Here is a 9823-nt window from a genome sequence, read left to right on the forward strand (position 1 = left end):
GAGGGGGCGCGGGCGGCCGCCGGGCGGTGCGGGCGCCCTCACCTGTGGGCGCGGCGGGGGAGGCGGGAGCGCGGAGAGGGGCCTCACGGGGAGGGGGGATAACACAGGGCGTTCGGGGGAGAATTCCCCGCGTCGAGCCTCTAAGGACATCGGCATTATGCGTCTTACAAAGCGTGAGGTTTAACAAAACGCGCTACACGGCTCAGAGCAGCAGCCTTTAGAGGTCACTAGAACATCGCTGCAGTATTTACAAATTCTCCATGAAGGATTAGAAGTTAGTCTAAAGCCCTATATACACTAGATACAGTTCCAGTGGATGCTGTATACTATTATCTAAATTTCTTCACATAGACTATCATGTATCTGCCCCAGCAAAGCTGATTAGTGAAGCAGCTTGACTCTGACATATCCTTTATGCCAGCCACAAGCTGCCTTGCACAGCCACCTTATTCACTGTGGAGACAGGCCTGCAGCAAGATTGTAACACAACAAATGCAAATGAGATGAGCCTTACACCACTTAAACCGAGATGGCTATAATATGTAACAGCTTAATGTGCCCACAGAAGTGATTGATGCCCCTTCCGTATCCCTAAAGAGCCGCCGTTTTGATGAACTCTTTTTTAACTAATATTTCTTTTTGCTCCTCTCCCTGGCAATGCCTTTCTCTTTATCCTCAGCGTCGGGAAAAGAGGCGCGGAGCGAAATATTGAACAACTCATCAAACTCAATTGTCTCCCTCAAGGTCTTGCTTTAATGAAAACAAAAACAGGGAGGATCTCTTAACAAGCTCCAGGCAGTTTATTTTGAATATTCCAGCGGAAGTTTGGCCCACTGTAAAGCAGATACCACTAATAATAAGCAACATTGCTTCCTATCGAAAAAGACCACTGTATGTGATCTGACAGTCTTGGGACAATGCGGTTTTATCATAGAATGCTTCAGGTTGGAAGGGACCTTAAAGATCGTCGTTTAAGGTCTGAAGGAACCTTTGCTTTAAGCCGAACAGACTGCAGCCCCACTGCCACTCTGCCTGCGTAGCAGATAGCCACAAATCTGGGGAAAATTGTAAGACAAACCTAGCATCCTTTAGTGGCCTAACCAAATGCTGCACTAGCCTAACTGGCTATACATTTCTAATCAGTATTCATTCCCTGTCCTTAAAATAAACAGAAAACAGATTTCTCCGTTTCCCCTAAAATCAATCTTTCGGTGTATCTGTCAGTTGCTTTCTCCCAATTAGTATTCTAAATTCATTTATTTTTGTCATAAATTAATTTTTTTTTTACGTACCTTGGCACAAGTTTTTCATTCAATACTTGTGAGTAATGTGACAGACTTAACGTTGTGTTGCTTAGCAGTAATTAAAAAAAAAAAAAGTAACTTTGTTAATGAATTGAGATGAATCAGAAAACCGCCTTATTAATTATTGCTTGCCTAGTAGGCTAAGCTTTGGCTCTTCACCTCACTGGCCCAGAGAACATTTCTTGCCTTTGGCCATGTCGGAGGGGCTCATTAAAACATCTCTTGGGAGCAGACAGAAATTGTTAGTGAAAAGCAATGGTCAGTGCCTCAGCTAGAACTCAGCAGGGAGGGGAATCCCTCATCACTGAGAGCTAACAAGGCTGTATGTATTACACCTGTAATCAAACTGCTCCGAAAATGCCAGGAGACCACTGGGCTCTCTTTGTGATTGGTGAAGTTATCTGAAAATGCTGAATCCAATCCATAATTGATGTGCACACATACAATTACAAGCCTCCAGATATCAGTTAAAATGTTGCAGTTGCAGGCCTTAAGGATTGGCAAACCTTAACATGCATGGCATAAAATAAGGTGTTTGACATAATAAAAGTGAACTTGCTTTGCTTCCGTGCACTGCCAGTTAAATTTTAATTGAATTTGCTACATTTGTTAACAGATGTAATTGTAGAAAACCTCACTGAAAAACAATGGTGTATGGATGGGCTTGGGCATCTTTTAGACATTCTGTGAATTAATTTGTACAGTTAAATTATGATCTACATCACTGTTTTGCCTAAGGTAAGTAAAATTTACTGTGATAAGTAAAGTGACCTTGGGATATTGAAATCTGAGAATTTTACATACCCTAAGCTCTGGGTTATTATAAGGTGGAAAAACTAGTACTTCTGTAAGTCTTGCGTGTGGGTTCTGGCTTCCCTGTGGTCTCCTAGGAAACTCGAAACTTTGAACAGTTTTCAATAGTTGGCTTCCAAATAATTCAGCTTGTAGTAGATGAGAAGTTTAAATGCGAGCTAAATGTGCTGACCAGACCAACTTAGAATTTAGTGACATAACATCCTGCAAACCAACATCTACATTTACTGTAACTCATCCAAGTCAGCCTCAGTACACGAGAAAGAAACCCTCTTCTGGTGCTATATATGTTGTTACAGGTGATGCTGAAGATTACTCCCTTCTTGCTTGGAGGAAAGGACAGTGGGACAATGTGTAGTGATAGAACAAGAGGAGAAAGAGAAGGAAGTGGGGGTACAGAAACAGCAGACTGCACACCACAAATACTTCTGGGTTACATTCACAAATTTAAGATGGAATAATCATTACTGCTGTTCAAGAAGGCTTCCCTGCTTTGTGTAGTTCTATGAGTTTTTGCAAATAGTATGTAGACCTGTGGGCAAATGCGAACCTCGTGTCTGTAACACTGAAAAATGATTCATGAAACTACATGAAGAACATACTTTCCTCCGCTTTATCTGGTGATAGTTTATGTCATATATGACTACAGGGTATTCTTCTAAACATTTACAAGAGAAAGCTAAAATTTTTATCAGCCATTAATAAATAGGAATAGATAGAAAACACATAATGCCTCTTTATGGTGCCTCTGTCAGTATTATGACTGCTGTCCCTTACATTTGCTAGGAGAAGCACTCCTCTTCCCAGCCTTAACTGCTTCAAAATATGTTGCCCAAACTGAGTTGTTCAGGCTCCCTCTGTAGAGAAAGAGCCATGCCCAAAGGGAGAGTTATCCCACCTCTCTTAGAGAGGAAGGAAGACTTCAGATTTCAGAGGGAGCCCAGATGAGCCCAGAGAAGGCCAAGGCTTAGATAAGATAAATCTTGCCTGAAGTAGAAGGCCCTTTGTCTTTTATTATTATTATTATTATTATTAAAATTTATTTTATTATTATCTGTCCAAAACCTTCACAAATAAAATGCCCCCTTTTTTTTTTTTTTTTTTTTCTTTTCTGTCTGGATTTTTGTTTTAGTTAGGTTTGGTTTCCTATCATCTTTTAATTGTACCCAACTAAGAAATAAAAGAAATGGCGAGTGGGGAAGGAGAAAAGGTGCTGATCAAACACAGTCTTGAGGGGCTGGGTTGAGAGGTGTAAAAGACTTCAAATGCTTATTGACATATATTTGAAGGCACATCTTGTTTTCTGTTTAATTTTTTTACGTGAAATTGAAAAGGGGAAAATATACGAAACCACAGACTCTGGCAGTTCCTGAGCTAGAAAAAAAAGTCATTTTTTTCTTATTATTCCTAAACTGTAAGTCAGTTATCTGAGATGTGATTTTCAAACTGTTGTCGCTCTGAAATTTCTTCCTGTTATTGTGTCACTCAAATTAGAAGTATAAAGATCTGTTTGTTGTTAGCACTACATGTTTGACTGGAAGCATTATTTACAGTGGTAGAAGTCCTTTTCTACAGGTTCTCTAGACACACAGAACAAAAAAGGCGGTTGCCACCCCCTAAGAGCAAATGGCTTAAGTGCATCATCAAGTTTGTGACAAGACATCTGTGGTTTAATTTGTAGCACACTCCTGGTACTAAGAGGATACAGATACAGAGCCAAATTCATCCCAGAATCACTGGCTACATTCACATCACATGAGATGTGAATTTGACCCATTGACTTCAGTGGTGTAAATGACAGATGCTGAGGAAGTGGACAAAAGTGGCTTTCCCCCACCTTTGCCCTCTCTGAGTTCCAGGGCTAACAGAGGCTTGTCTGTATAATTTAGAACACCTCAAGGCTGCTCCAAGCTCCACTGGCTTGTAACAGCCTCCAAGGTGCTTTTGTGCCACTGAGGGATTCCCAGCACATATGCTCTGGCCATGGGCCTTGCAGTGGGGCGTGGAGCAGAACGACATCGCTGGCTCCACAGCCCTCAGAGGTTGCCCTGGCTCCCAGGCAATCCTCTGCCTCTGTTAGGGCAGTTTTCCAGGATGTTTGCACTGCTGGAGTCAGAGCCGTGCTCTGCTTGTGAAGTTGCATCCTTGCCATTCAGTGTTGAAAAGATGAGGGCATGCTAATTTATCACTCATGTAATATTGCCAGCTCATGCAAAGGTTTCTGCCACTTGTGATTATGGCCTAGGCATTTGTAAGGGACTTGTGTCTTCTTTCTGTAGGTCTTTCTATAAATTTGCCCTGAAGATGGTCCTACTTTTTGAGTTGTTGCCTAATATATGTGTGTATATATATATATTGCATACATGTAAGTATACCATCTATATATATATATAAATGTATATGAATTTGTATTCGTTTAGAAAACCCTGCTTCTAATAAGCCTTGTAATCAAATATGGGATCAGTAATATCAGTTATAAGTGACTACTAGTATGCCAGGGCACATGTAATTAGCAAAGTATCAATAATTGATATTTAGTAGGAAGAAAACTGACTGTTCAATTACTATATCAAACTCAGTGATTGTGTATACTTGCGTGTGCAATGCGCATGCATATGCATATGCCTGGGTATGTGTAACTTTCATAAGTTCTGGTGCATCAACCCTAATGTGTGTACTCATGCACTTGGTACAGTTTCAGATCAAAACAAATAGAGCCCCAAACGTATCATTTAAACTGTAGACAACTGATGCTTCCATCCTGTGGTCCCTGCCCTGAATACAAGCAGGTGAGGAATGGTGCTAAATGCTTTTGATGTTACCAGCTCCCATTTGCCACCCAACTTCTTTCTTCTCCAAAACCTCTTAACAAACTTCAAAGGCCTCCTTGCTTCTTGCCTTAATCCAGTGCACTGAGACCTCTAGTTCAAAGAACTTTCCTTAAACCCTCTTCTTAAACTGCAACCAAAACTTTTTCTTTCCTTTCCACAAAGTAGCAATTACAGCTCTGTTGCGTGGCAATTGGGCTTGGGCCGATCAGCTCCTGCTATTAATTAATCTCACAAAGGGGGCTCATTTCCTGGCATTCAAATTGACAAGAGAGCAGAGAACAGAAAGCCCTTTCAAAGCAGTTCCAGTTAACTGAGGGAAGAGGTATCAGAAAAAAAGAGCCCCACAGTATTTGAGGTAGAGGGCACATTTGATACTGCCCATGCTTGCTACTGATTGAATGATTTTGTTGAGGAGAGCTCTTTACTAATCTTTTACCTGCAAAAAGCTCAAGAGCAAGTAAATGCAGCAGAAATATTGCTAAATTGTGGCAAAGAGGCTTCACAGGCTAGGCTTTCGATTTCACTCTCCCAGTGCATCTTCTGGAGCATTATACTTACTTTAAACAGAAAGTGTTCACTTTACTAACACAGAAAAGCTCTTGGAAGAAGGGGGGGAGATGAAGAGGCAAGAAAGAAGAATAGCAGACAAGAGATTAAAGCTTTTTATTCAGTATCTCTTTCGTATTCAAATTGTGCTAAGGGCTCTGTGAAAGTTAGAAGCAAGCTTGTTCAGGAGGGCTTCTAAAGTGTGTACATGGATTTCATGGGAATAGAAAAGAAGCCATGGACTGGGTAATGAAAGAAAGATAAGATGTCCTATATAAAACAACTCAAGAGTAGTTCAATTACTTCAGCAAACCATCAAGCAAGCTTTGAAGATTTGAGGAAACACTGCTAAAATATAACAAAAAAACCTCATGTTGCAGGTTTTGTACCACTATATGTTTGTATACCGGGTGAATTACTGAAGCTATATTCTCTCTGTGAATGTTGTTTACTTCTTTGGGGGTTTTATTATTATTTTTCTGGAAGAGCTATGTTTGTCTGTGAGAGTTATGGAAAATGCAACATTCTTGTTTGATCTTTGTATCTCTGTGAAAGGGAGTGTGCCATTAAAAAAAAAAAAAAAGGTATCATTGTTTATCAAAATAAGCCTGGGAATTAAAGGTATCTGGCTGACAGTTTAACATATTTCTTTTTGCAGTTAAAATAGCCCTCCTGACAGAGGCTAAATAGTATAAGAAATAATCAACCGCCTTCACCTGGGAAAAAGTCTGAACCTAGGTATATATAGCTTTATATCAGCTATAAAAATAAAAGTCTGCCGTTTAGAAAATACCTACTTTTAATTGTAGTTATCTCTTTCTCTGTTTCCTTCCCCTAGCCAGTTCTCTGATGGAGACTTGACAAGTAACATCAAACATGGCCCAAGAACAAAGCTAACCAACCACGGCCTGAAGCATCCTTCAACCAAAAGTCACCTTTAGTCAAGCTTTGCCATCTAATTTGCAGTGTTTCTGTTTGTACTCTTCAGGCAGAAGAACTAAAACTCTTACAGTGTAAAGCTCTCTTGGTTTCTGCTCAGTAAGATTACATTGAGGATGCTGCAACTATTTAACACTTTTAGCAACCTTTGGCTGCAGCCATCCTGGTGTTCTCACTTCAGAAATGCAGATCCAAGCCCACTACCTTTTTCCTACTGTTTATTTGTGTGTGTGTGTGTTTTAATGTGTCCTGAATAACACTGCTGTAAGACTCCAATTTTAAAGTGCAACTTAATCCCCTTCTGTGCCAGTGTCCTGAAACAGAGCTAAATTACCTTCATAGATTATTGTTTTTTTAATTTAGTTGGGTCAAATAGATGGCAATGCTATATCTCACTGAGTGAAAGACTGCAATGACTTGTTTGCTTGAATCAAAGTAAACAAAGACAGTAGACAGGTCCTTCTCTCAAGAGGAAAAATCCTTACAAAAAGGAATGTCACCAGCAAAAATCATCAACTCATGGAGACAATAAGAAGAGGAAAAAATGAACCTTATAATACAGAGTAATTTTCCACTTTGAAGGATGGCCATACAAACTCATTAAGCATAGCATTAACATTCAAGGCTTTAACAATCAGGATTTTTTGGGGGGGGGACTCTCAAAGATCTCATGATTTTCTAAAAACTTGAATCATTAACTTGAGACCTAGGTGATCATTAAAATATGCCATCACTTGCTTTATTCAGTATTTAACTGTCCTTCTGGATTCACAAGTACTCAGATAAAGGTTATACAAATTGTGTTTTGCTCTGTACAGATTTCAACTCCTAATACCACATGAACCAACAGCATTTGGTAAGAAGTTCCACTCTGTGTATGACCCTCAGTGTCTGCTCTGAGTAGGCTGAAGTTGTGCCAGAGATCTACTGATTGGATCCTGAGTTTTCCCTCTGAAGACTGGCTGCTGAGGAGGACTGTGATAAGAACTACCATACAGGATAATCCAATAAGCCAATGTTAAAAGTATGCTGACACTCAAAGGCAAGCACCAGTCATTTTTTAAAAACAGCTTTTCCAGAAAGCAAAACAAAACAAAAACCAGAGCCTTTTCTAATTTTACTTTATTTTATTGAGTTATGCTTCCTTTATTAAGACTCATGATTTTTGGACTGCCTACTCTTCTCAATTCTCAAAGGAAGATTTGTCAGGAGGAAGACAGGGAAGAAATTAAAGGGAAGGACAGTTTCTCTGTTGTAAATGAATTTTCTTTGTTCTTTACTTTTTATGATGGTCTTTATATTTATATTTTATGTTGATAAAATACAGCTGTAATTAGGATTATTCCTCTTCCTGCACTTCCTTCATTTATTTGTCCCCATCTCCGATTCATTTTGTTTCTTCCTTCCTTTTATGTATCACTATTTTTGCCTCTGCACTTCAATCTCCAGTAATTTATGTCCCAGTGGAATTATATCAGCTCATCCTCAGTAGAAGAGTTCTATGTACCCTTCAACAGTTACATTAAAGACAATAAAATTCTTGGATTTCATATACATATATGCCAATCTCTTTCTTGTGTGTTTGGCGTTCTGCCACAGATATTCCCTTTTTCAACAAAACACCTTCTCCAGAGTGATTCCAACCATGCCACAAATAAGATAGCTACAAAAAACTTAGGCTAAGACTTCAGACAGGGTTGCATGTTGTATGTTTCGAATATCTTAGCAATATCTGTCAGTACTTCTACCACCTTCACTGAAACAGATATAGATAATCTTTGATTACATTTACAAAATAATTGACTGTTCCCCTTGCTTCTATTGTCTTTCCACTGTTCTCTATTCTTCACATCCTACTCCTCTCTATTCTATTCTTTTGCCTGACTAATTTAGATTGCATGCTTTTTGAAGCATCATTCTTATCATTTTATGGGCTCTGCTTAGCGCACATGAACAAACTCCCATCAGTTTGGATGTGTATCAGTTTGGATGTATATATATGTGTGTATATGTATGTATATATATATATATATATGGGTGTCATGTAATGCCAGAATTTACCTGTCTGCCTCCAAACAATGTGATTGTGCTGGTCTTCTGAAATAAAAGTCCTTAGGAGACCCTCACAGAGATATAGCTTTATCTGAGTTTCTTTAAAAGTTAAAAGCAAGTATTTCATTGTCTTTAACAGAATATAGATTGGCTCTCAAACATAAGAGAAAATAAACATTTTTAAAATAAAACACAGCGGCAAATGTGAAAGAAACTCCTTGTATTTTCTCATTTTAGATGTTCCAGGAAACAAAACAACATTGTGACTCTCCAAAATTCTTTCTGATTTCTGAAGAAAAGACAGTTTTGCAAGAAATAAATAAAAGGCCTCTGGTTAACTGACCAACAAACAAAGGTCTTTCTCTCTTCCTAAAATGAGCGGTCTCTTTCTCTATCTGCTTAATAAAATTGTCTGGGGCAATTTTGCTGGTTCTGAACTTGATATAAAGACAAATACCATTCTTGAGACACTATAAAGCATACCTTTAGATCAATAGAGCATAGGAAATCCTCCAGAGATACAGTCTTGTTTATGGTCAGGGAAGCCTTTTTGGGGGTGGAAAAAGAGGGTTTCCACAGTATTCAGGTTCATTAGAGTAAGTATCAGCCTAGAGGAGCCCTAATTTCTTTGAGACCACAAAAGAGATTCATTTGAAACCTAAGCTCTTTTTCAATTGTGGTACTGGAATAATAGATTCTATGGCAAGTATCTTGGAGACGGTGGAAACGGCTGCTCGCTTTTTTATGCACAGTTCACTGATTAACATCTGCTTGATTGAACCCTTATAAACATGGAATGGAGTGAAATTTTATTGAGTAGACTTGCTGTATACGATGCCTATGGGCATATAGATGGGCAAATAGGTGGGACTTCATCAGATACTAGTTCTGCTACCTGAGGACTATATACTGGATTGACAACAAAAGCTACTCAGAGTAATGATATCAGATGGTAGGTGTCACTCGGTTCTTATGCATTTCGCTAAATGTGTATCACTGGACTTGGACAGCAAATAGTGATGATTGAAGTCACTGGGCAAAAATTGTGATTTCTATCATCGAAGCGTTTCTGAACTTTCACATAGGACAAAATGGGTTGTTAACTTGGAAGGTCTGTATAAGTCCTTTATTTGACATGAAAGGGGGGGAGGGGGATGTACATAACTGAAAGTTTTTAGAAGAGTACATTAAAAATGTCTTAGTAGTTCCCCACAGTTAAAGCCGAGTCACTCCATTTAATGACATAACTCTTTACCATCTTCAGTGTTACAGCACATTGAACTCAGGCTCACTAGTATCACAATATGAGATTCCAATGCCCTTTTTAAAATGAGGGAT

At 39.1% G+C, this 9823-nt stretch overlaps 1 long non-coding RNA gene across 2 annotated transcripts; it reads left to right on the forward strand.

Moving 5' to 3' along the window:
* The first annotated feature begins 11 nt into the window (after positions 1-11).
* LOC101750869 lies at positions 12-8699 on the forward strand. 2 transcript variants are annotated; one of them, XR_006934374.1, is made up of 3 exons: positions 12-5740; positions 6153-6232; positions 6333-8699. It is a non-coding gene; the product is annotated as an uncharacterized LOC101750869 (long non-coding RNA). The 2 variants fall into 2 exon arrangements; XR_005843660.2 differs by having other exon boundaries at positions 12-4906; positions 6333-8657.
* The last annotated feature ends 1124 nt before the right edge of the window (positions 8700-9823 follow it).

The sequence above is a fragment of the Gallus gallus genome, chromosome 1, assembly GCF_016699485.2.
Source record: "Gallus gallus isolate bGalGal1 chromosome 1, bGalGal1.mat.broiler.GRCg7b, whole genome shotgun sequence".
Taxonomy (NCBI): domain Eukaryota; kingdom Metazoa; phylum Chordata; class Aves; order Galliformes; family Phasianidae; genus Gallus; species Gallus gallus.